The sequence below is a fragment of the Pan paniscus genome, chromosome 5, assembly GCF_029289425.2.
Source record: "Pan paniscus chromosome 5, NHGRI_mPanPan1-v2.0_pri, whole genome shotgun sequence".
Taxonomy (NCBI): domain Eukaryota; kingdom Metazoa; phylum Chordata; class Mammalia; order Primates; family Hominidae; genus Pan; species Pan paniscus.
The window spans coordinates 29,394,578-29,415,815 of NC_073254.2; positions in this window are offsets into that span (position 1 = coordinate 29,394,578).

The window sequence follows — 21,238 nt, forward strand, 5'->3', positions numbered from 1 at the left end:
TGAGTAGGGAGTCCTGAATTCCTATCCCAGTGCTGAGTTAAGCAGCTCTATAGTTATTCCAGGTCTCTTGCCCTCCATGTGCTCTGTCCTCAGTTATGCACTGGAGATCAGAATACCTGTCCTGCCAAGCGTGTGAAAGAGGAGATAAAACCAGAAAGGGCCTCTGAATAACCCAGCTCCACTTCACAGAAGCACTGGGGTGGTTCCATATTCAGAGAAAATAGTAATGTTTTTCTTGAAAAATAGAGTAGATGTGAAGCAACTTTCTGTCACTTTTCAGTACTTTTTCAGCACCAGAGAGTTTATCCAAGGTGGACCCCATCAAAGCGAAACAGAAGGGAGGGGTGGGGAGGTCCCCCTAACCCATAAGCTTAAGGGTTGGGTGTTACTGACTCCATTTGGAGAACACGTAGTTAGGGGCTTAATGACACATTTTGATTGATTACACTGGTAACTCTGAAACCTGGTACAGATTACCTTTTGCCCTCAGTGGGGCTTTACCTGAATCATTCCTCTAGAACAAGAAAGCTGAACATCATTACTTTCAGAGTGATAAATCAGAGAAGGGTAGGTATTGAAAGGGCACTCGACTTTTTCTTCAACTTCTTGAAGAATGAGACTACTAGAGGATTAGTCCTTGGCCACCACTTTTTTGTAATTTCCTGGGCAACAAACTAGTCCTCGACCTAGATGGAAAAAATGGTGAGAAAAAAAGGAAGGGGAGAACAAAGAATGAAGGAAGGGGAGGAGAAGAAAGAATGAAGGAAGGGGAGAGCAAAGAAAGACCAGTCTTACGAATACAGGACAAGAGGAAAAATAAAGTTCAGAATTCTTTCAACTCACTGGAATTTCCCAAGGTGCTTAAAGTGACAGGAACTGCATGGGACCTCAAAGTGAGAGCCTTGTTTATGGGTGTATACATAGAAAGGTTCAATAGGAATGTCCCTTCAATTGGAAGATATAGAAGAGCCTGTATTATTTCATTTTTGTCAATAACGCTCTCATTCAAATCCGTAGTTCACCCTCTTCCCCGTGCTATTCTGCCTACTATGTGATCCCCTTTCACACTTGCTCATTCACCATGTACTAAAAGCCAAGCACTGGGATTGGTGCTGCAGACACAAAGGAAAACAACGTACTGCCTCCTACCCTCAGGGAGATCCCGGTCACTGGGGGAGACGCTAGGACTGTGCTCTGCAAGAGTGCAATGGGAGAAGTGCTTAAGGAGAAATTAACAAAGAGCAATCAATAGCCCAGAGGATGGGGCTCTAACTTAGGGACTGAGGTAAGGGATCATAGGACGGGTACTCAGTTACGTTCCCCAAGAAACAGAGACAGATTTGTGTGCAAGAGATGTCCTGGATCAGTGCTCACTTGTAAGAAAGTGAAGGAGACAGGACTGGGCAGAGAGAGAGATGCGGTTGCCAAAGAGGCCTCGGCGGATCCCACAGGAAGTCAGCTCTGAAGCTGGGATAACCTTTCTGAGGGGACACGAATTGAGACAAGGGAGTCAGATCGTGGTACCTTGCATTCACTACTCCTTAGATGTGGGCAGTCCCACAAGGGGGAGGGTCATAACCTCAGACACAGCTGCTCCCTTGGACCAAGGGCAATTCTGGGAGAGGGATCCATGTATGAGCCTGCGGCAGGCAGCACCCTAGCACTGGGGAAAAGGGCACCCTGCGCCTGAATAGGAGATGGGACAGCAAACCACAGCATCCACTACAGGAGGCTTTCTAAAACGGGAGCAGCCGGGGTGTTCTGGAGTGTGCAAATGCTGACAAGGAGAGCAAAGTGTCCTAGGCAGAAAAAACACCAATGGGACCTTCAAGGAGCATCCGGCTTTAGGAAAACTATGACAGCTTCAGCATGGCTGCAAGGCAGGGCAAGGGGAGGGGAGTGGGGAGAGATGGGACAGGAGAGTGGGCAGCCAGATCCAAAAGAACTCCACTTGCTGAGCTGAAGGGTCTGGATTTTGTCTTGGAAATCAGGGCAAAGTTAGAGAAGGATTTTCAATACTGTTTATAAAATTATTTTCTAATTTATATTCATAAAGTTTGGGAGTACAATTAAGCACAAGGAGAAAATAAAATACACCTATAATCCCACCACCCCAAGATAACCATAATTAATATTTTGATGGTTTCCTTTCTGGTATTTTTCTATTTATAGAGATACATATCTAGGCAGAGAGAGAAAGGTTTTCAAACAATCGGACAGAGATTTTACCATATACTTTGTATGTTGCTTTTCTGGTTTATATCATAAGCATCTTCATGTCATTTGTTTCCAGATCTTTGTCTACAATTCTTATTGTATCACTGAGATAAATTCCCAAAAAGAAACACATCAGGCCAAAAGATAGAAACATATTAAGACTGAGAACACCGATATCAAAGGTTTAAGAGATAAAGCTGGATACATGGAAATGTATTTTATTTCCTTTATTTCTTGTTAACTCGCCTCTGTCTTCACTGGAGAACATAGGGAGAAATTCAAGCAAGTAACGGGTATTCCAGTTCATCCAGGGTCTGTCATGATGGCTTATGAGGTCATGACACAGACCCACAGGGATTGCACAGAAATGCTGAGACCGAACAGCATTGCAAAGATCATGTCAGGTAATACCTATGTGCCACATCCAAAACTTGGTCTGTCTTGACCCTCACTCAATTGGAGTATTCAGATCTCATTTTTTTCCTTCCCCTTGGAAACGATCCAAAAGTACAAGGCCTAGCATCAGATGACCTTTAAGACCCCTTCTCCTCCCGAAATTCTCTGATAGTTATCTCTGTGAATGTTCCTCACAAGTGAGCTACATTGTATTGGCAGCGCTTTCAACATAATGCTCCTTCCCCTAAGGCAGAGGGAAGAACCTATAAGCCTTCTATTGACATAACAGAAATTGCCCCAAATGCTCTTGAATTTATCTTTATTTGTGCTGCTGCCTATATATTACTTTCTCATGGGATACGGCTTGAATTATAGAAACAATCCACTCCTTCCTCCATTGGTTGCCAGCCCTTCCCCAGGGTCCCGGAATACTTCTTTTTGATGTTCATTCCTAATTTTAATCCAAGTGTTATGTTCTGTTGATAGTCCCTGGAGCCTACATCAGATATAATTCTCTCGCAACAGGAAGTTAGGTTCCGGTAATGTGACCAGCTCTGTTCGTTAGAACCCTTCTGACAACAAGCTCTCTCTCTTCGGTCTTCCTGACATGTGTTTATAATTACTTGGAGTTATCTCTATGGCAGCCTGAGTTGCCTTCCATCTGAAGTGGTCCTTGGGGTGGTGCTCATTAGGTTAGCCTGCTCCTGGGCTCTGTTGTTTTTTTAAAATCTGGCATCTCAGGAGGCAAAATGGTCTCATGAAAAGAAGAGCAAATCAGTATCAAAAGGTCTAGATTCTTGGCAAAGTTCTGCCAGTAACAATCTACATGACAGGGGAAAATTTGCTTCCCATCTACTCATCTCTCTGAGTTGTCATAAGGATAAAACAAAATAATACTCATCAAGACACAAAACAGCATGCACAGTTGCACAGATGAAGACGACATTTTATTGCTGCAATCTTGTTGATATGAAAAGGTGAGAAATACTGTAGTCCATAAAACAAGTGTATTCATTCACAAAATATTTATTAATCCTACCTGAGAAAACAACAGGCACTTGGAGAACAAAGAAAAATGGGATATAGTCGGTATACAGTCAAGGGTTCAGCCACCAGAAGGAAAACGGACACACAAACAAACACTTAGTCGCAGCGAATAGCACTGTAATGGACTTATATAATCGATGTGGGAGCACAGAGGAGGAAGCAGCTAGCCCTGCCTAGGGAGGTCAACAAAACAACAGGCAACAGGTAATCTTCCAACAGAATCTTGAAGGATAGAAAAGGCCCAGGCAGATGCATCAGGAAAGAAAACATCACTTATAAAATCTCCACAGCAAGTACAGAAAACCAAAAGTCCATCAGCGTGCAGGAGTACCGTGGGTGTGTCAGGAAATACTAAGTCTGGAAGCAAGGCCAGAGCCTTGTTCCCCAGCATGGGCTAATGCATTTGCCCTCTGGGCAAGACGGAGCCAGTGACATGCTTTAAGCATGGACGTATTAGTCATGGTCCAGTCAAGAAACATATGGCACATTGAAATTGGTAATTTAAGACAAGTTTTGTTTGTTTTTGGTTTTTTTGAGACACAGTCTCGCTCTGTTGCCCAGGCTGGAGTGCAATGGTGTAATCTCGGCTCACTACAATCTCCGCCTCCCAGGTTCAAGCGATTCTCCTGCCTCAGCCTCCCGAGTAGCTGGGATTACAGGTGCACACTGCCACACCCGGCTAATTTTTTATATTTTTAGTAGAGATGGGCTTTCACTGCGTTCCCCAGGCCCGTCTCGAACTCCTGAGCTCAGGCAATCCACCCACCTAGGCCTCCCAAAGTGCTAGCACTTTGTACAGGCGTGAGCCACCACACCAAGAAGAGTTTATAAAGGAATTATGTTTAAAGGTGTGGGCAAGGTAGGGAAACCACAGAGGGCACTGTTGCCATCCTTAGGTTTGGAAGGGTAAAGAAAGAAATGGGTACAAAAGCTTGGAGGAGAAAGACATGTGAAGAAGGCATCTGATGAAAGCTGTCAGCATCAGTTGAGAGATGCAGCCAGCCAGCAGGGACCCCCAGGGAAAACGTTAGGGAGGTAAATGCCCCCCCTTCACCGCTCCATCTTTCCCATCTCACCAATGCTCCCCATTGACCAAACCCAGCCAGAAGCCACAGGGCAATAGAGCTTTGGAAGAAGACGACAGAGTGGAGAAGGATGGGCCTGGAGGCACAAGGGAAAGCTACCGAGCACTAGGCAGGTAACACCAGATTACAACATCTGCCAGAAAGCAATGTGGAGAAAGGGAGCTGAAGAGAAGGCAGGGGAAATGTAAAGGCATAATCCAGGGGAGAAATGATGGGGATTCAATAAAGCAGTGGTGGTGGCAATGAAGGGTACGATGGACTCAGAGATTTAGAAGATACAATCTAAGGAACTTGGTGGCTACTCACTGGGATCTCACAAAAGTTATTTCTTGTGCATGTACAGCTCTCCAGGTGATAACTAAAACAACAAGGAAACAAGACGATTATGAGGGATACAGCCTGCCATTTTGGATGTTTGAGACTCACCTTCCTTGAAGCAGCTCTTCTGAGCGGTGGCACCGATCCTTGGATTTGGAAGCCACGAACCGTGCTGAATGTCTCAATAGTCATGATCTCAGGAGAAGCATGGCAACTCTAGTGAGTTTCATCATGGCCCCAAAAATATAGGTCCACATCCTGGAACCTGTATATGTGACCTTATTTGGGTAAATGGTCTTTACAGACGTAATTAAGAGATGAGATGAGATTACCCTGGATTATTGAGGTGGGCCCTAAATCCAGTGTCCATAAGTGTCTTTATGAGAGACAGAAGAAGGAGAAACAGAGAAGGTTATGTGAAGATGGAGGCTGAAAATAGAATAGTCTCAGGAACACGGGAGCCACCAGAAGCTGGAAAATGATGAAAGGATCCTCCCTCAGAACCTTTGGAGGGAGCGTGATTTCAGACTTCCAGCCTCCAGAACTGTGGCACAATAAATTTCTGTTGTTTAAGCCATCAGTTTTTAGTAATTTGTTATGGCAGCCCTAGGGAATTAATACAGCAATAAACAGCAACCAAGAAAAACCAAAAGCATATTCTGAGGGTCTATGTTATGGTCTGTAAGTAAATTGAGGCCAAACTTACACTTCATTCATTTTTTTTTCCCTGTGGCAAACCTGTCTGGTGAGCCGGGGTAGTGCCTGGCTAAAAAAGTCCATGTTTTAGGTTGACTAAAGCCAGATAGCAAAGTTTTAAAATTCCACATTTACATCCAGAGATGTGCACAACACTGTGTGGCACTCACAGCACAACCAGGCAAAATCAGTTACAACTACAGAAAATTTCTGAAGTTTGGCCAACACTCACCACCACCTGCCCCCAAAGTGATCTTGCTACCACCAGGTGAAACTCTTGCTCCTGTTCAGCATGCAGCCAGGCGTGTGCCTTTAACTTTAGCTGTCTCTCTCACAGGCACAGGTTAGCCCCAGAAGAAAAATGCAAGGACTAAACTTGCTTACTTGAGGTCATGTGTTCTAGATGCTGCAGTTGGCCCAAATAAAATAAAATCTGCATAAAAGACAGGTAGTCGTAGACACGTTGAAACATGCTTGAAGGTGATTCCAAATATGTTGATATCAGCATTGGCTTTGCCAACTAGGCTTTGTCCCTTTATGACAAATAACTTCAGAGACACCCTGGCATATCCGGGTATAAGAGTTTGGCAGAAAGGGTTTTAATTTGTTGCTTGGGTGTCTATGCTTGGGTGGTGTCATTGAACAAACCAGAGAACCCAGTAGGAAGAGCACATTTGATGAGGTGGAACAAAGAGGTGACGGCTGCCATCTTGGATTTGTCGTATTTAAAATGCATAAGGTTACCAAATATATCTGGAGCTTAGGAGTGAAATTTAAGTGAACAACCCAGGTAATTGTTGTTTTCCCCTGTAAAAGCAGAAATTGTTTACATCTTTTTGATGAATTTCTTTCTAAATATCATTGCATAGAACCTGATTTCACTTCTGTATAGCTCAGGGCTTGCTCCTTCTTACCAAAAGCAAGATTTCCATTTGAATACACCTTGCTTCCAAGTTGCCCACTGACCCCACTCTTAACTCCCAGAGTACCCCCTTGGTAGTCTAAACCTGTAAAGGTAATTCCATCCTCCTTATTAGAGTTGAAGATTGGCCGTGTCACCCAGTTCTAGGCAACAAGATGGGATGGCTAAGAGGCTTCTAGGAAGGAGGTACGTTGCTTTTCCGGAAGAAGTACTAGAAACCAGCTCTCTCTCACTCACTGGCACTCTCTGGACACAGATAAGGGAGCACTAGCATTAATGTGCTGGCAACCATTCTATGCTCAGAAAGACAGCAAGCCCCAGGAGCGAGTGAACACTCATAGGCAGAGATAGAGGTAACCTGGGGGCTTACCAGCATCAATAAACCACTGGCCTCTCCTCTCCTGAGCCAACAAGTGTCCTTATCACTTAGGAAAGTTTTTACATTTTCTATGAATTGCCAGTGTAAGCACCCTAACCCATACTGGTTTCTTCTGAAACCACATTACCTGAGACCTTTTCTGGTGAGGATTCTGTCACTGGTCAGTTGTCATTTCTCAGTGACAAATGAGACCACATGCACTAAAGCCCGTAGCCCAATACTTAGCACTCACTAGATGCTCAATAGATGTTAGTTCCTGTCACTTTGTCTTGCTTCTCAGCTTTGATCACTTGCTCTCCCAGATCTTCACCACTGCTTCAATGTTTTGTACACTAATGGCCAGGTCCCAGCAGGCCTCCAGATGGCTCAATGGTTAGAAGTCTCACTGCCTAGGAAGTACTGGAACTGGGAACTCCATGATCCGCAAACACCAGCAAATGAGACACGTTGTTTATTAGACTGCTACCATGGCTAGTCACATCATGGGGGTTCTCACTTTTCCCAGGATTAGCATGAACACCAACACCCAGTAAAATCTGGATTTCAATCATCCAGAGCCAGTTGAAAATGTTTCACTCCTGAGTCATCATTGGCAGTAATCAGTTGTCACATAGCAGATGTTCAAAATAGACTGATTAATAAAGAATTCTGATTATTAGATGATAGTAATAGTGAGAGGAGAGTGAGATGAGAGTGGGCTCATGGTATTGCTAAAGAAGGCCAAGAATGTTGACCAGTAACTTCTCTTGAAAACAGAGCTACTGTACTTCCCCACTTCGTCTCCCTAAATGGCCTCGTTCCAGGATTGGGCCCATCAGAAATTGAGAAAGAAAGGAGAGAAGGGGGAAGGAAAGAGAAAGAAGGAAGGTGCATAAAAAGAGTTGTGTCTCAAAGTTTCCTGAGCTACAACACTGCCCTAGAATGATCTGTTCTCTAAGGTGTCCTAAGAAATCCTCCCCAAATGGTTGTGGTTTTGTCTTTTTGCTTTGTTGTTTCGCGTTCATTCTGATTTGATTGTGAGATACATGAATCTTACAGTAACCTCATGAAACACTTGTGGAGACCTTGGGATATTGTGAAAACATTCTGAGAGCGCTAGCCTGAGAACGCTAGCCTGGGTGGACCACTCCCTCCCGCCTCACCAGTGACTCACTTGGTGACTCAGTGCTTGTCACGCAGAGATCCACTGGGCCCATGTGCAGCTCACCTTCCTCCGCCTACCTTGAGGAAAACTAGGGACTCATTAGACAAAGTGTTCAAACTGTTTTCTGTTCCTCCAGGCATAAGTTATATGTATACAAGGCATTATCATCTCCCACACATTAAGGAGCAGTGGAAATCGGAAGTGGGGAATAGGAGGCTGGGGGCATTGGAGGGGGAATCTTACTTTCACAAAGATGTTAATTGAATGTTACCAGCAAAGCAAAGACCTAGAAATTTCATAAAATAGAAAAGATTCTGATTATTGTTTTCATTATCAAAATTTCTAATTTCTTGAGGACTTTAAAAAAAAAGAAGGCGGCCAGGGGCAGTGCCTCACACCTGTAAACCCAGCACTTTGGGAGGCCAAGGAGGGAGGATTGCTTGAGCCCAGGAGTTTGAGACCAGCTTGGCCAACATGGCGAAACCCCATCTCTACTAAAAATGCAAAAATTAGCCGGGCGTGGTGGCATGTGCCTGTAAACACAGCTACTCGGGAGACTGAGGCAGGAGAATTGCTTGAACCCAGGAGGTGGAGGTTGCAGTGAGCCAAGATCGTGCCACTGCACTCCAGTCTGGGCAACAGAGAGAGACTCTATCTCAAAAAAAAAAAAAAAAAAAAAAAAATTTAACCATACGCAGTGGTGCATGCCTGTAGTCCCAGTACGGGGGATGCTGAGGCAGAAGGATCCCTTGAGCCGGGGAAGTTGAGGCTGCAGTGAGCCATGATCATGCCACTGTATTCCAGTCTGGGCGAGGGAGAGAGAGAGAGAAAGTCTTAATGTGCCAGTGCAAACTTCCATTTCACATATATTAAATCCCTTTTTTACCCTAAAAGACTGTAAAATATCCTGTAATATTTAAATATTTGCACTTTTATTTCTCTCCCATATAATCACCTCAACTTCAGTTTATGCAAATATGTGAAATCTTCAAACATAATAGGAAGCCAAGTTGCTCACAGAAAGGAAACCTATGACAACCTTCATTACTGCATGCCAAAAATGTCAGGCCAATCTACTAATTTACTAGAACCAAGATAAAACCAGCTCAGCCAGCCAGCGCTCAGGAGTTCCCTCTCAAACATATGCAGGGTTAACAAAATATTGAGCCTACACTCATTTGGAAAATGAGCATGTGTTTTTTTTTTTTTTTTTTAAGCAGAGGCTGCTTGCTGACCCAGCCTTCCAGTCAAACAGCTAAAACTCAGCTTGTCCTGTTTCCCTTGAGCTCTGAGTTCTAAAGTCCCCTAGTTTCAATACATTTTGCCAGAAATAACTTTAAGGATCTCCTGAACAGGCACCAAAGCTCTTGTAACAATGTAGTCACTTTAAATTAACAACCTAACTTAAAATAACTAAACCTGATTTTTGTTCGTGATCAAAATTTATATTGGAACACCTCCACAGAGGTCAAATTTAACGTATTCACTGACAAACAAGACAAGCAGGGAGGGCATTTACTGACAACCAAGAATTGGAACAGGATGTCAAAAGCAAGGCTGTTTCTGAAAAGAAAATATTAATAGTTTATTTACATTGCCAATCACTGTGGGTTGAACCTAACCCTTAATTAGGCAAAACAACCAATGGGTAAATCCTCCTCTCCCAAAAGTTTTTCTTTTCCTGAAAGTTCCTGTTAGAAAGCAGCAACCTAGAGGAAAAAGATCTTTAAAAAGGAAAAAGATTATGTGTGTGCCGAAACCTGGAAACAACCAAAATGTCCTTCAATAGGTAAATGGTGGCTCATCCATACTATGAAATACTACTCAGCAATAAAAAGGAGTGAATTATTGATACACAAAATAACTTGGGTAGAATTCAAGGGCATTATGCTGAATTTTATAAAGCCAGTCTCAATGTATCATATACTATACAATACCAATTAGATAGCATTCTCCAAATGACAAATTATAGACTGCAGAACAGATTAATGGTTGCCATGGGGCTAGGAATGGTGAGCAGAATATGATTATAAAGGGGTTACAATGAGGGAGATCTTTGCGGTGATTAAATAGTTCTGTATCTTGTTGCATCTACACATGCAATAAAATGGCATAGAACTATGCACATGCATTGTACCAATGTCAATTTCCTGACTCAGATACAGGACAACAATTATGTAAGATGTGATCATTGGGGGAAACTGGGTGAAGGGCACACAGGACCACTCCACACTATTTTTGCTATCATTGCAACTTTTTGCAAATCTATCATTTATTCAAAATTAAAAAGTCAGGAGAAAGCAAGCAAAAAAGGATGAGGGAGGAAGTAACAGAAAGAAAGAAAGAAAAATAAACAACTTGGGATAGATACTGACAACTCCAGAGATGAAAGATGACAGGAAAGTTTGGAGGAGGGGACAGCAGGGTAAATATTAAAGGTTACAGTCAGGCAAGCTGACAACCAGAAACTGTTTGGATTGTAAATTGTAAATGAACTCAGTGGACAGAGAAGGGGAAAGATCATTGAACTGTTACCCCTGAATGACAAGGATAGAAGTGAAGCACTGTGAGCCCAAGACATGGAGTAAATGTGGCAGGAGCAGCTCCAGGAAAGCCCGGTGGGGACGGAAGAGAAAAGGAGGGGGCAGATGTAGTAGCTGATGCTTCCTAGGATGTGACATGCATCAAGCGAGAGAAGGGATGACTGGGGGAAATGTCCGACCTAGGAAGAAATACTGAGAAAAAAAGACATGCCATAGAAATCAGTAAGCTGAGGAAGAAGAGGCAAAATTCTTGGGCGTGAGCAGAATTACTGATAAAATAATGACATGATAAAAGAATATCACAGGCAGGGGAGTTGGAAGGAGAAAAGAACTCACTCAGATTTGGAAAGTGACAAAACAAAACAAAACAGTTCTTCAGGGAAGAAAAATAATGAGCAGCAAAATACAAAACACAATGACCTCTGGAAAGGTGTTCCCTGCACAGGTCTAGAAACTCAACAACAGACATCCTGAATTTTCCAGATGCATTTAACAAATATCTTTGAAATATCCCAATACATATCAAGTCTACATCAAGCCTGATTTTCACATCAAAAGACCCCCATGATCATAATGAGCACTATTAATGCACAAATTACATGAAGCTGCAGGAAGCTGAAGTGCCAAAAGGGAGCAAAACGCTGATAAGCCAACTTTTGAGCAAACATCTTGAATTCCCCCAGGGATACGGACCACCAGGATCACCAAACTCTGGTGTCCCCATGAGAATAAGCAATCAATAATATTAAAACCTTAAAATTTAGGTAGTAATTCTAACATCTTAGAATCTGGATTTTAATGTATTTATTTATTTGAGACAGGGTCTCACGCTGTGCCCAGGCTGGAGTGCAATGGCGTGATCTTGGCTAACTGCAACCTCCACCTCCCCTACTCAAGCAATCCTCCCACCTCAGCCTACCGAGTAGCTAAGACTACAAGCTTGTGCCACCATGAACAGCAGATTTTTGTAGAGATGGGGTTTTGTCATGTTGCCCAGACTGGTCTCGAACTCCTAGGCTAGAGGGATTCGCCTGCCTCAGCCTCCCGAAGTGCTGGGATTTCAGGCATGAGCCACAGCGCCCAGCCAGAATCTGAGATTCAGTGTGGGCATAAAGGAATTGTTATCACACAGTGACAGCCCAAGTTCATGGTCTTTACAAGAAATACTGTGAAACCCCCAAGAGGGTAGCCCCTACATAAAGAGAAGGAATAAAGATGGCTGGCCACTCCTCACAGATGGAGAAGTTAAAAAAACAAAATCCCAGTTTCTCTCTCAGCTACTGGGTAAATAGCCATTCAGAATGCTTTGGAAACATTCACTTAAAAATGGGAGAAGAATTGATGTCATTCTGAAAATGTGGTTAGACAAGAATTCAATTATCTCCACTGCCACCAAACCCAACCTCCAAGCTTGGATAAGAAGATAGCAAATATTCTAAAAATTAAGAAACCCAAAGCATATGGTAAACTTTGCAAGATATCATTCCCCAATGAATTATGTTCTTGTGGTAATACAAAAACATCTCATTTTTCTTAGCAGTTGTTTCATGAATGCCTTGCAAAAGAAAGTGTGAGTTTTTAGGGGGAATCCTCTGCTAAACCATAGTGAATGCTGGGCTTCCAGGTCTGTGGGTGGGCTGGTGCCAATGACTGAGAGAGGTGAGAAGTGAAATTTTTCTGCAAAAGAACCATGGCTGAAGGGGAAGATTTCTCTAAAACAGAGAATTTGAGAAGCTACTTGGTGGAAGATTTTAAAGACCCAAAGAACAACAGCTGAGAATAGAATTAGGGAGGGACTTCTCATGGTGATTTGGGAAATTAAACTCTGAGCATCACGAGGTGTAAATCCCCTCTTCGGTCTTCCTTATAAAATGTTCAGTAAAGTTTGCATTCTCACTTTTTGAGAGTGAACTTCCTTTGAGAGAAAAACACAGAAGTATAGAGCCCTGCTTCAAGTTTGGCACAAGGGCAAAAGCATAGTTGTACAGTGACCCTTTTATTAAATATTAATTATTTGAGAAGAACCTGAGGAAAACCAAGCACAAAGGAAGAGGGAGGGGAAGGGAGGTGGTGAGATGATTACCTTCTTCTTTTACTAAAATTTAGAATAGTTGAGTCACTTACTCTTTCCTGGTTTCCAAACAGGCTCTGTGGAGACGTGTGAGAGCCTAAGGTTTATTACTCGGGTGTCAGCTCATTCATTCCCCACCGCAAACCTCAAGTAGCTTTTAGTATCACAAAGATCATTCTCAGCTCTAATATCTTTTTCCCTTCTCAGTATCTCGAAAGCCTCCTCATCCTCCTCAGAAACAAATCTAGGTGTCTTTAAAAAGATAATATGTTATTTTCTTTGCTCTGTTGCTGCTTCTTCCTGTGGTTATCATCTGATTATAGTTCTTTCCATAAAATGTTACGCTTAACTCTTTTACCAAATCGCCAGATAATCTCATTGCTACTACCTGAAATAGTTTTTTTCCAGAAGGGTTGGCCATTGTAGGAAGTGAAAAATTGATGTGAGTTCATATATTTATCCCTTTGCAATTACACTCTATCACCGAGGTAGACTAAATCTTCATTTTCCTTTATCCCCAATCCAGACTGTAAGTTTCTTTTTATTTCAAATAGCAAAATAGAATTCAGCACACACAACTGACAGCAATGGATGGGTAGATGTCTGTGTTAGTCTCATTAGCATGCACTTCTGTGAGACTGAAGGAGCAGTTTGCAGAGCCCCTTTTCACAGGGAGCCTGGGCAGCCTTCAGACGTGGAACCAGAACTCGTCTTGGAGCAAGAAAGACCTGTCCTCCAATCCTGGCTCTGCCCTTGCCACTCAACACTCTTGACAAAGTTTCCTAACTGCTTGAAAAGTCATTAAAACAAGGATAAAGTTTTCCTTACAGATAACAGGAATGGAAGTTCAAGGCATACAGTGGAGGCTGAATTCCAGGTTGTTCCTTAACCCCAACCACCCAAAGATTAATTGATCAGAAAGAAGTTTTAATGACTCCCTACTTTCCCAGCCAATCTGCTTTCTAATTCACTTTTCTCAACGCTGTCCTCTCTCTGCCGTTAATCTGCCCTCTTGTTTGTTCTACACCCTCACCCACAGAGTGTATAATTATCCTCCCAGTTTTCGGAAGAAATGGCACCACAATACTTGCTATAATAGCCATGGTTGTTTGAAGTCCCTGAACAACTGGACAGCAAGTTGTTGATGTGATTGGAGGAGGAAGAATGACAGTGTTAGGTGATGTTCAGTGCAGGACAGTGACCCATTAGGGTAGATGGCTGATTTTTCCCCAGTTAGTAAAACGGATTTGTATCCTTCATGTTTTCTCCCACAACACCTCCAAGATAGTCTTACTAAAATATCCTTCCTCATGCTCTTCCTGCTCAAAAATTTGTCAGTCATCCAACCCACAAATGCCTATTGATTGTTACTGCCATACCGTCCCTCAGTTGTCAATCAAGATGCTGTTTGCTTTATCCCAGCAATAAAGGACTAGGGTACATGCTATGCCCACAAGCCTCCTGCCTTGTCAGAAAGCTTTGTTTTCCAGCCTCTCCAGCCTTCTCCTGTGACGCACACAGCCTTCTCCTGTGACGCGGAAGCTCCCATTACAAGAAGCCATCATAAAAGGTTGGAGGTAAAACTACTGGAAACAATCTTTTTTTAAATGCCATTTTGCTTTTCTGTAGTCCTTGAGCCAGGCTTTTGTGCTAGCACCACGGTCTCTCTCTGGCCTGTGGCCATTCCTCTCCTCTACTGTTTTCTCACCAAGTCTGACACTGTTTTGCATCTCCCACAGCTGTGAACACAGCACTCTGCAAATACTTTGGTTCAGTGTAGACATATTGTCTTGATTTGATTTCTCCTAGGATCTCAGTAGCTTTGTTGGCTGAATTCTTAGGCCTTTGAGTCACCTGATGGGTAGGGCTGGCAGATTTAGCAAATAAAAATACAGGACGCCCAGTTAAAGTTGAATCTCAGATAGACGATGAATAATTTTTATATGTCCTATACAATATTTAGTAAATATATGCAAACAATTCATTTTTTATCTGAAATTCAAATATAACAGTATACTCTATACTTATCTGGAAAGCTTACTGGTATGTCACCCAAAACCAACCAAGAGATTAATCTCTATGTTTAGTTAGTGACTTCTAGGCAACAGAGATGACCTCTGTGTGGCAAAACTCTGATAATCCCTGATTACGAGAGAGAAGGGGAAGAGTGAATATGGGAACTCTGGCAACAGCATATTCAAATCGTCTGTCTGGCAAAAAAAGGGCTTTGCCCCATTCTACTGAGTCAAGGTGGCTGATTGCATTTCAAGGGATGGGGCAAGTCGGGGGGGCCATGGAGGCCTGGAGCGAGGAATTGTTGCAAAGCAGTGGTATGCAATAACTGCTGCCCTTCTAAGAAAGTGAATTCTTGCCAGGCCTAGTGTCTCGTGCCCGTAATCCCAGCACTTTGGGAGGCCGAGGTGGGCGGATCACGAGGCCAGGAGATCAAGACTATCCTGGCTAACATGGTGAAACCCCGTCTCTACTAAAAATACAAAAAATTAGCCGGGCTTGGTGGCAGGCTCCTGTAGTCCCAGCTACCACTCAGGAGGCTGAGGCAGGAGCATGGCGTGAACCCGGGAGGCGGAGCTTGCAGTGAGCCAAGATCGCGCCACTGCACTCCAGCCTGGGTGACAGAGCGAGACTCCGTCTCAAAAAAAAAAAGAAAAAGAAAGAAAGAAAGTGAATTCCCCCACAAGGGTCCCCACCAACCCTGCCTTGTAAACGTGTTCTAAATCAAGGCTGAATAGAGGTGGAAAGTGTGGTCAGGTATGCGTCTTGGAAAGTCATCCCTGCCCACTAAGCCACTCCAGTCTGTAGAGTCACAGTCTTGAATATTTTTGGACAACAGAAAAATAAACACCCATGCCCAGAAGTCAGGAGCATCCCCAGGGATTTGGGCAACTCCCACATTATCCAACCAAGAGAGTTGGCAGCATATTTTCTACCCAGAGAATGAGGGTACTTTTTCCTTTGTAATATGATTTCTTGGCTGAAGAGGAACTATTAGGCACCCTGAGATGCTCTGTAGAAATGCAAGATGATATTGTATTGTATTAATGTCACTTAATGGTAGCTGTCAATGATGGTGATGGAATAAATATGGAAAAGGAAATTACTGTAATTGATTGACAGTCTGGAATCTTCCATATTCGACCTAATGAGAGAAACCTATGAGCAGCAGCTTCCAGTGCAGGCTATTAATGCAAATCATATGCACCGTACTGGCATGCTGAATTATGCAATGCCATGTGAATGTCTAATCCATTTCACCAGACTTGTCTTTATCCAGAAAAAATATATATATATTTCGCTGACATGCTGATTAGTATATTAGGAGAGTTTAAGAAGTTTGGTGCTAAAGTAGGTGCCATCGTAGTGTTATTAATTTAGTTCTGAACAAGACAAACAGCTCTGTGCAGCCATCAAAATCACTACACAGGTCTACAAGATAACTTTGTCAAGACTGATAGGAATTTACAGAAAAGTCTTGTGATATGTGGAAGGAATTAGCAAATAGATAAGAGCACACAATTTTTCTAGAAAACCACTGTCAAGGACTCGGTACCCATGCACAACCAGACACGTGCCAAGACATCTACCATGCCTGCACAGTTCTGTTTTGCAGTGGTTCCGAAACTTGTGGAAAGTTCTAATAGAACCAGATGTAAAAAGTCAAGGGAATAACAGGTAAAAATAAGATTTAGGCCCTGCTTTGGGGACCCCATGGAGATGTAAGTACTGGCCAGATATCATCTTCAAGAAGAGCAAAACACTCCCTGTGGGAATATGCTTTATATGGGAAGAAGTCTTTGTGATAGAAAAATAAGTTGCCAATTACCCACTAATTACTCATCCCCAAAACTCACAGCTTTGAGAAGTCCATGGCCCTAACTAAGCCTTCACTCTCTGTACATATCAATACTTAAAATTTGGACCACTAGAGGAAGTGACTAGAATTCTAACTATGTGTCCCCCAGCTCCTAGGAGTAAGCTCTGACCTGGCTGCTCAGAGGTACCACAAATGTCCCCAGATTGGCAAGCACTGGACTGAAAGACAGAGAAAGAGAAGGTGTCATGCACTGCAATTTCCCACTAATGGTCTACAGAAAGTCCTAAGTTGGTGCAGATTTTTTTTGTTTGTTTGTTTTTGAGACGGAGTATCTCTCTTGTTGCCCAGGCTGGAATGCAATGGTGCAATCTCACTCCGCCTCTTAAGTTCAAGTGATTCTCCTGCCTCATCCTCCCAAGTGGCTGGAATTACAGGCATCCACCACCACACCCAGCTAATTTTTGTATTTTTAGTATAAATGGGGTTTCACTATGTTGGCCAGGCTTGCCTTGAACCCCTGACCTCAGGTGATCCACCCGCTTCAGCCTCCCAAAGTGCCGGGATTATAGGCATGAGCCACCGCACCCAGCCAGAGATGAATTTTTTATTTAATTCCACACAAATGTTTTGAACACCTTTTATGTGCCAGGTGCTGTGCTAGACCCTGGATATACAAGCTTACATTCTAACGGAAGAGGCAGTAGGAGATGATAATTACAGGAGGATGTGAAGAGTGTCACAAAAGAGGAAAAAGCACAGGTATATAAGGGGGACTGAAGTAGCCTGGAGGCTCGGGAAGCTGTCGTTGAGGAAGAAGTCCTTAAGCCAGGACTCCACAGATACTGAATTTTTAAATTGATAAATATAACAAGAATTGTATATTTTTATGGTGTACAACATGATGTTTTCACATATGCATACACTGGCATTCCAACTAGCTAAATCAAGCTAATTAACATATCCAATATCTCACATACCTATCATTTGTTGTAATACGAACATTTAAAATCTATCTTAGCAATTTTCAAGTATATAATACATTATTATTAACTATAGTCACTATGTTGTACAATTAATCTCCTGAGCTTATTCTATCTAACTAAAATTTTATATTCTTTGACCAGCATCTCTACAACCCTGGCCCATCCACCAGGCCAGCCTCTGCCAACCACCATTCTACTCTCTGCTTCTGTGAGTTCAGCTTTCTGAGATTCCACACATAAGTGAGATCACACAGTATTTGTCTTTCTCTGCCTGGCTTGTTTCACTTAGCATAATCTCCTCCGGGTCCATTTATTTGTTGCAAATAACAGGATTTCCTTCTTTTTTAATGGCTGAATAATATTCCATTTTATATATGTAAAGCATTTCATTATATGTAGTATCATGGAATATTCTTTATTTATGTGACATATATATGCATATACATACATATTGCATTTTCCTTATCCATTCATTCATGGATGGACGTTTGAGTTGTTTCCATATCTCGGCTAGCGTGAACAGTGCTGCAGTGAACCTGAGGGTGCAGAGATCTCCCTAACATACTAATTTCATTTATTTTAGCTGTATACCCAGATGCAGGATTGCTGGATCATAGGGTAGTCCTATTTTTAATTTTTTGAGGAAATTTCACACTGTTTTCCATAATGACTATGCTAGAGAGTGGGGTGCATTTTCATTTTAATAATCGTGTAGTAATACAAATGTGTATTAGGAAAAATATATACTCGACAAACTTATGATTTCATTGTCATTATATATACTGACATAAATTTTCCCTTTTAATTAATTAACTTATTTATTGAAGACATGGTCTTACTCTGTCCCCCAGGCTGAGTGCAGTGCTATGATCACAGCTCACTGTGGCCTTGAACTCTTGGGCTCAAGCGATCCTCTCGCCTCAGCCTCTCAAGTAGTTCGAACTGCAAGGGTGTGCCACCATGCCTGGCTTTTTTTTTTTTTTTTTTTTTTTTTTTTTTTTTTTTTTTTTTTTTTTTTTTTAGAGACAGGGGTCTCACTATGTTGCCCAGGCTGGTTTTGAACTCCTGAACTCAAGAAAATCCTCACTTTGGCCTCCCAAAGTGCTGGGATTACAGGCATGAGCCACTGTGCCCAGTCAAATTTTCCCTTTTTAAATAAACCAACTTAATTTTTAAAGTGAGTTAACACAATATTAAGCAAACAACAGTGGAATTAGTCCTCACATATACTGCAGACTGTGAATTTGGTGGTGAGTGACGTTTCGGAAACCCATATGAGGGAGAGGTGGCAGGGAGGTGAAGAGGGGCTGCCCCGAGGACAGGGCCCTGCAGGGAGAGTTGAAATAACAAAACTAAGACAGAGAAAGTCGACTCAGAAAGTTCCTCCATGAGCTCTCACATATATTGGATTCTTCCTTCACCATCACCAGTCCCCTGTGGTGTAACGTATTCTCGTCGAATTTTCTATAGAATAATTGAGGCCCTCACGAGGTTAACTAAAACACTAAGGTCACCCAGCAAGTTAGCAGCGCAAAGAGAATTAACAAAACGGCCGCCCTCGCCCAGTTGCGAACATCGGCATCTCTCACCTCCGAAGTTCCGAGGGTGCCGCAAGATGGAAAATGAAACTTTCTGTAAAGCAAACTGAGTAAAATAGAGGACTTCGGAGGAAAAAATAAGGGCTGCGGCTGGCTTGGAAAACATTACATTGTTTTCATTACCGTATGTACTTTGAGATGACCCAATTTGAAGATGCTTGAAGAAGCTTGCTGAATATATGTTCTGTCTCTTTTCCTCTTTCCAAATAAGGCTACATTCACAGGTGCTTGCAACTTCAGCAACTTGTGATGGGGCAGACACAGTTCAACCCATAATACACAATACAGAATGTGGATTTTATTCTAAATGTAATCTCTTGGAGAATTTTAAGCAGGTGAATGATATGATCTGATTTCTGCTTTTTAAAGGTCACTCAGGGCCGGGCGCAGTGGCTCACGCCTGTAATCCCAGCACTTTGGGAGGCTGAGGTGGGCAGATCACGAGGTCAGGAGATCGAGACCAGCCTGGCCAACATGGTGAAACCCCATCTCTACTGAAAATACAAAAAACAACTAGCCAGGCGTGGTGGCCTGTGGTCTCAGCTACTCGGGAGGCTGAGGCAGGAGAATGGCGTGAACCCGGGAGGCGAGCTTGCAGTGAGCCGAGATCGCACCACTGCTCTCCAGCCTGGGCAACAGAGCAAGACTCTGTCTCAAAAAAAAAAAAAAAACAAAAAAAAACAAGGTCACTCAGGTTGCTGTGTGGAGAATGGATTATTAGGGCCAAAACCAGAGGCAGGGACACCAGTTAGTGCAAAAATTCGGGCAGGAGATGCTGGTGGCTTGGAAGAAGGTGTTCTGGTAACTGTAACCGGGTATATGCAGCACTTAGTCAGGTGGGGCCTCTCAAAGAATTGAACCAGGAAATGAGCTAACACTCAATCCAGAGAACTCCTAGTCCCTAAAAAGCCAGGTTGGCCACACTGGAGAGTCCACATCCTATCTAGCACAATGTCCGGCTCTTGCAAAGACAAGAAAGGGCGTTCCATAAAAGATGAATGAGTCCTTCTCAACATCAACTTTGTAGTTGAGTTTTCCACCTGGCCCCCAATTATCCAGATAACTTATTAAAAGAAAACTTGTCATCCATGAGTTTCTCTACACCAAGGGAAGATGGTTCCATTTCCCAGTCTCCACCATCGTAGGGATAATGAGTTCCATAAGCCTATCCCTGTTGTATGAGAAGGAGAGGGTACTCGACCCAGAGCTCTTCCAGGAATCCTTACACTGGCTGCATTCTCAGTCTGGGAAGGCCAATTGTGTTCAATCCATTGCCCTGGCTAGTGCTTCCTCAGCCCTGCCACCACGATTCACCAATTCCTTCTTTGTCCCTGCCCTGCCTCTTGCCCCATCTCTTTCCTTCCTCTGTCCCTGACCCCCAAGGCTCTCCTAGGCTTCCAGCTTCAGAGCTCATGATTCACTCACTCACTCAGCATTTACATGAGAGCACCTACTGTGTGCCAGGCTCTGCTCTAGATCCTGGGCATCCGGGCACCATGCTTGCTCTCATGAAGCTTATATTCTAGTCAGAAGAGACAAGCAAATAGAAGAATCAGTTTGGCCAGGTACAGTGGCTCAGGCCTGTAATCCTAGCACTTTGGGAGGCCAAGGCGGATGGATCACCTGAGGTCAGGAGTTTGAGACCAGCCTGGCCAATGTGGCAAAACCCCATCTTTACTAAAAATACAAAAATTACCTGGGCGTAGTGGTGGGCGCCTATAATCCCAGCTACTTGGGAGGCTGAGGCAGGAGAATTTCTCGAACCCAGGGGGCGGAGGTGGCAGTGAGCCAAGATCACACCACTTCACTCCAGCCTGGGTGGAAGAGCAAAACTCCGTCTCAAAAACAAAACAAAACAAAACAAAAGAAGAATCGATTTAAAAACATCAAATAGTGATAGTGCTCTCTATGCAGGAGTATTTAAAAACAAAACAAAACACTAATGTGAAAGAAAGTGAACAAGTGAGTACAGTCTGAGAAAGCCTCTCTGAGAAGATCATGTTTGTC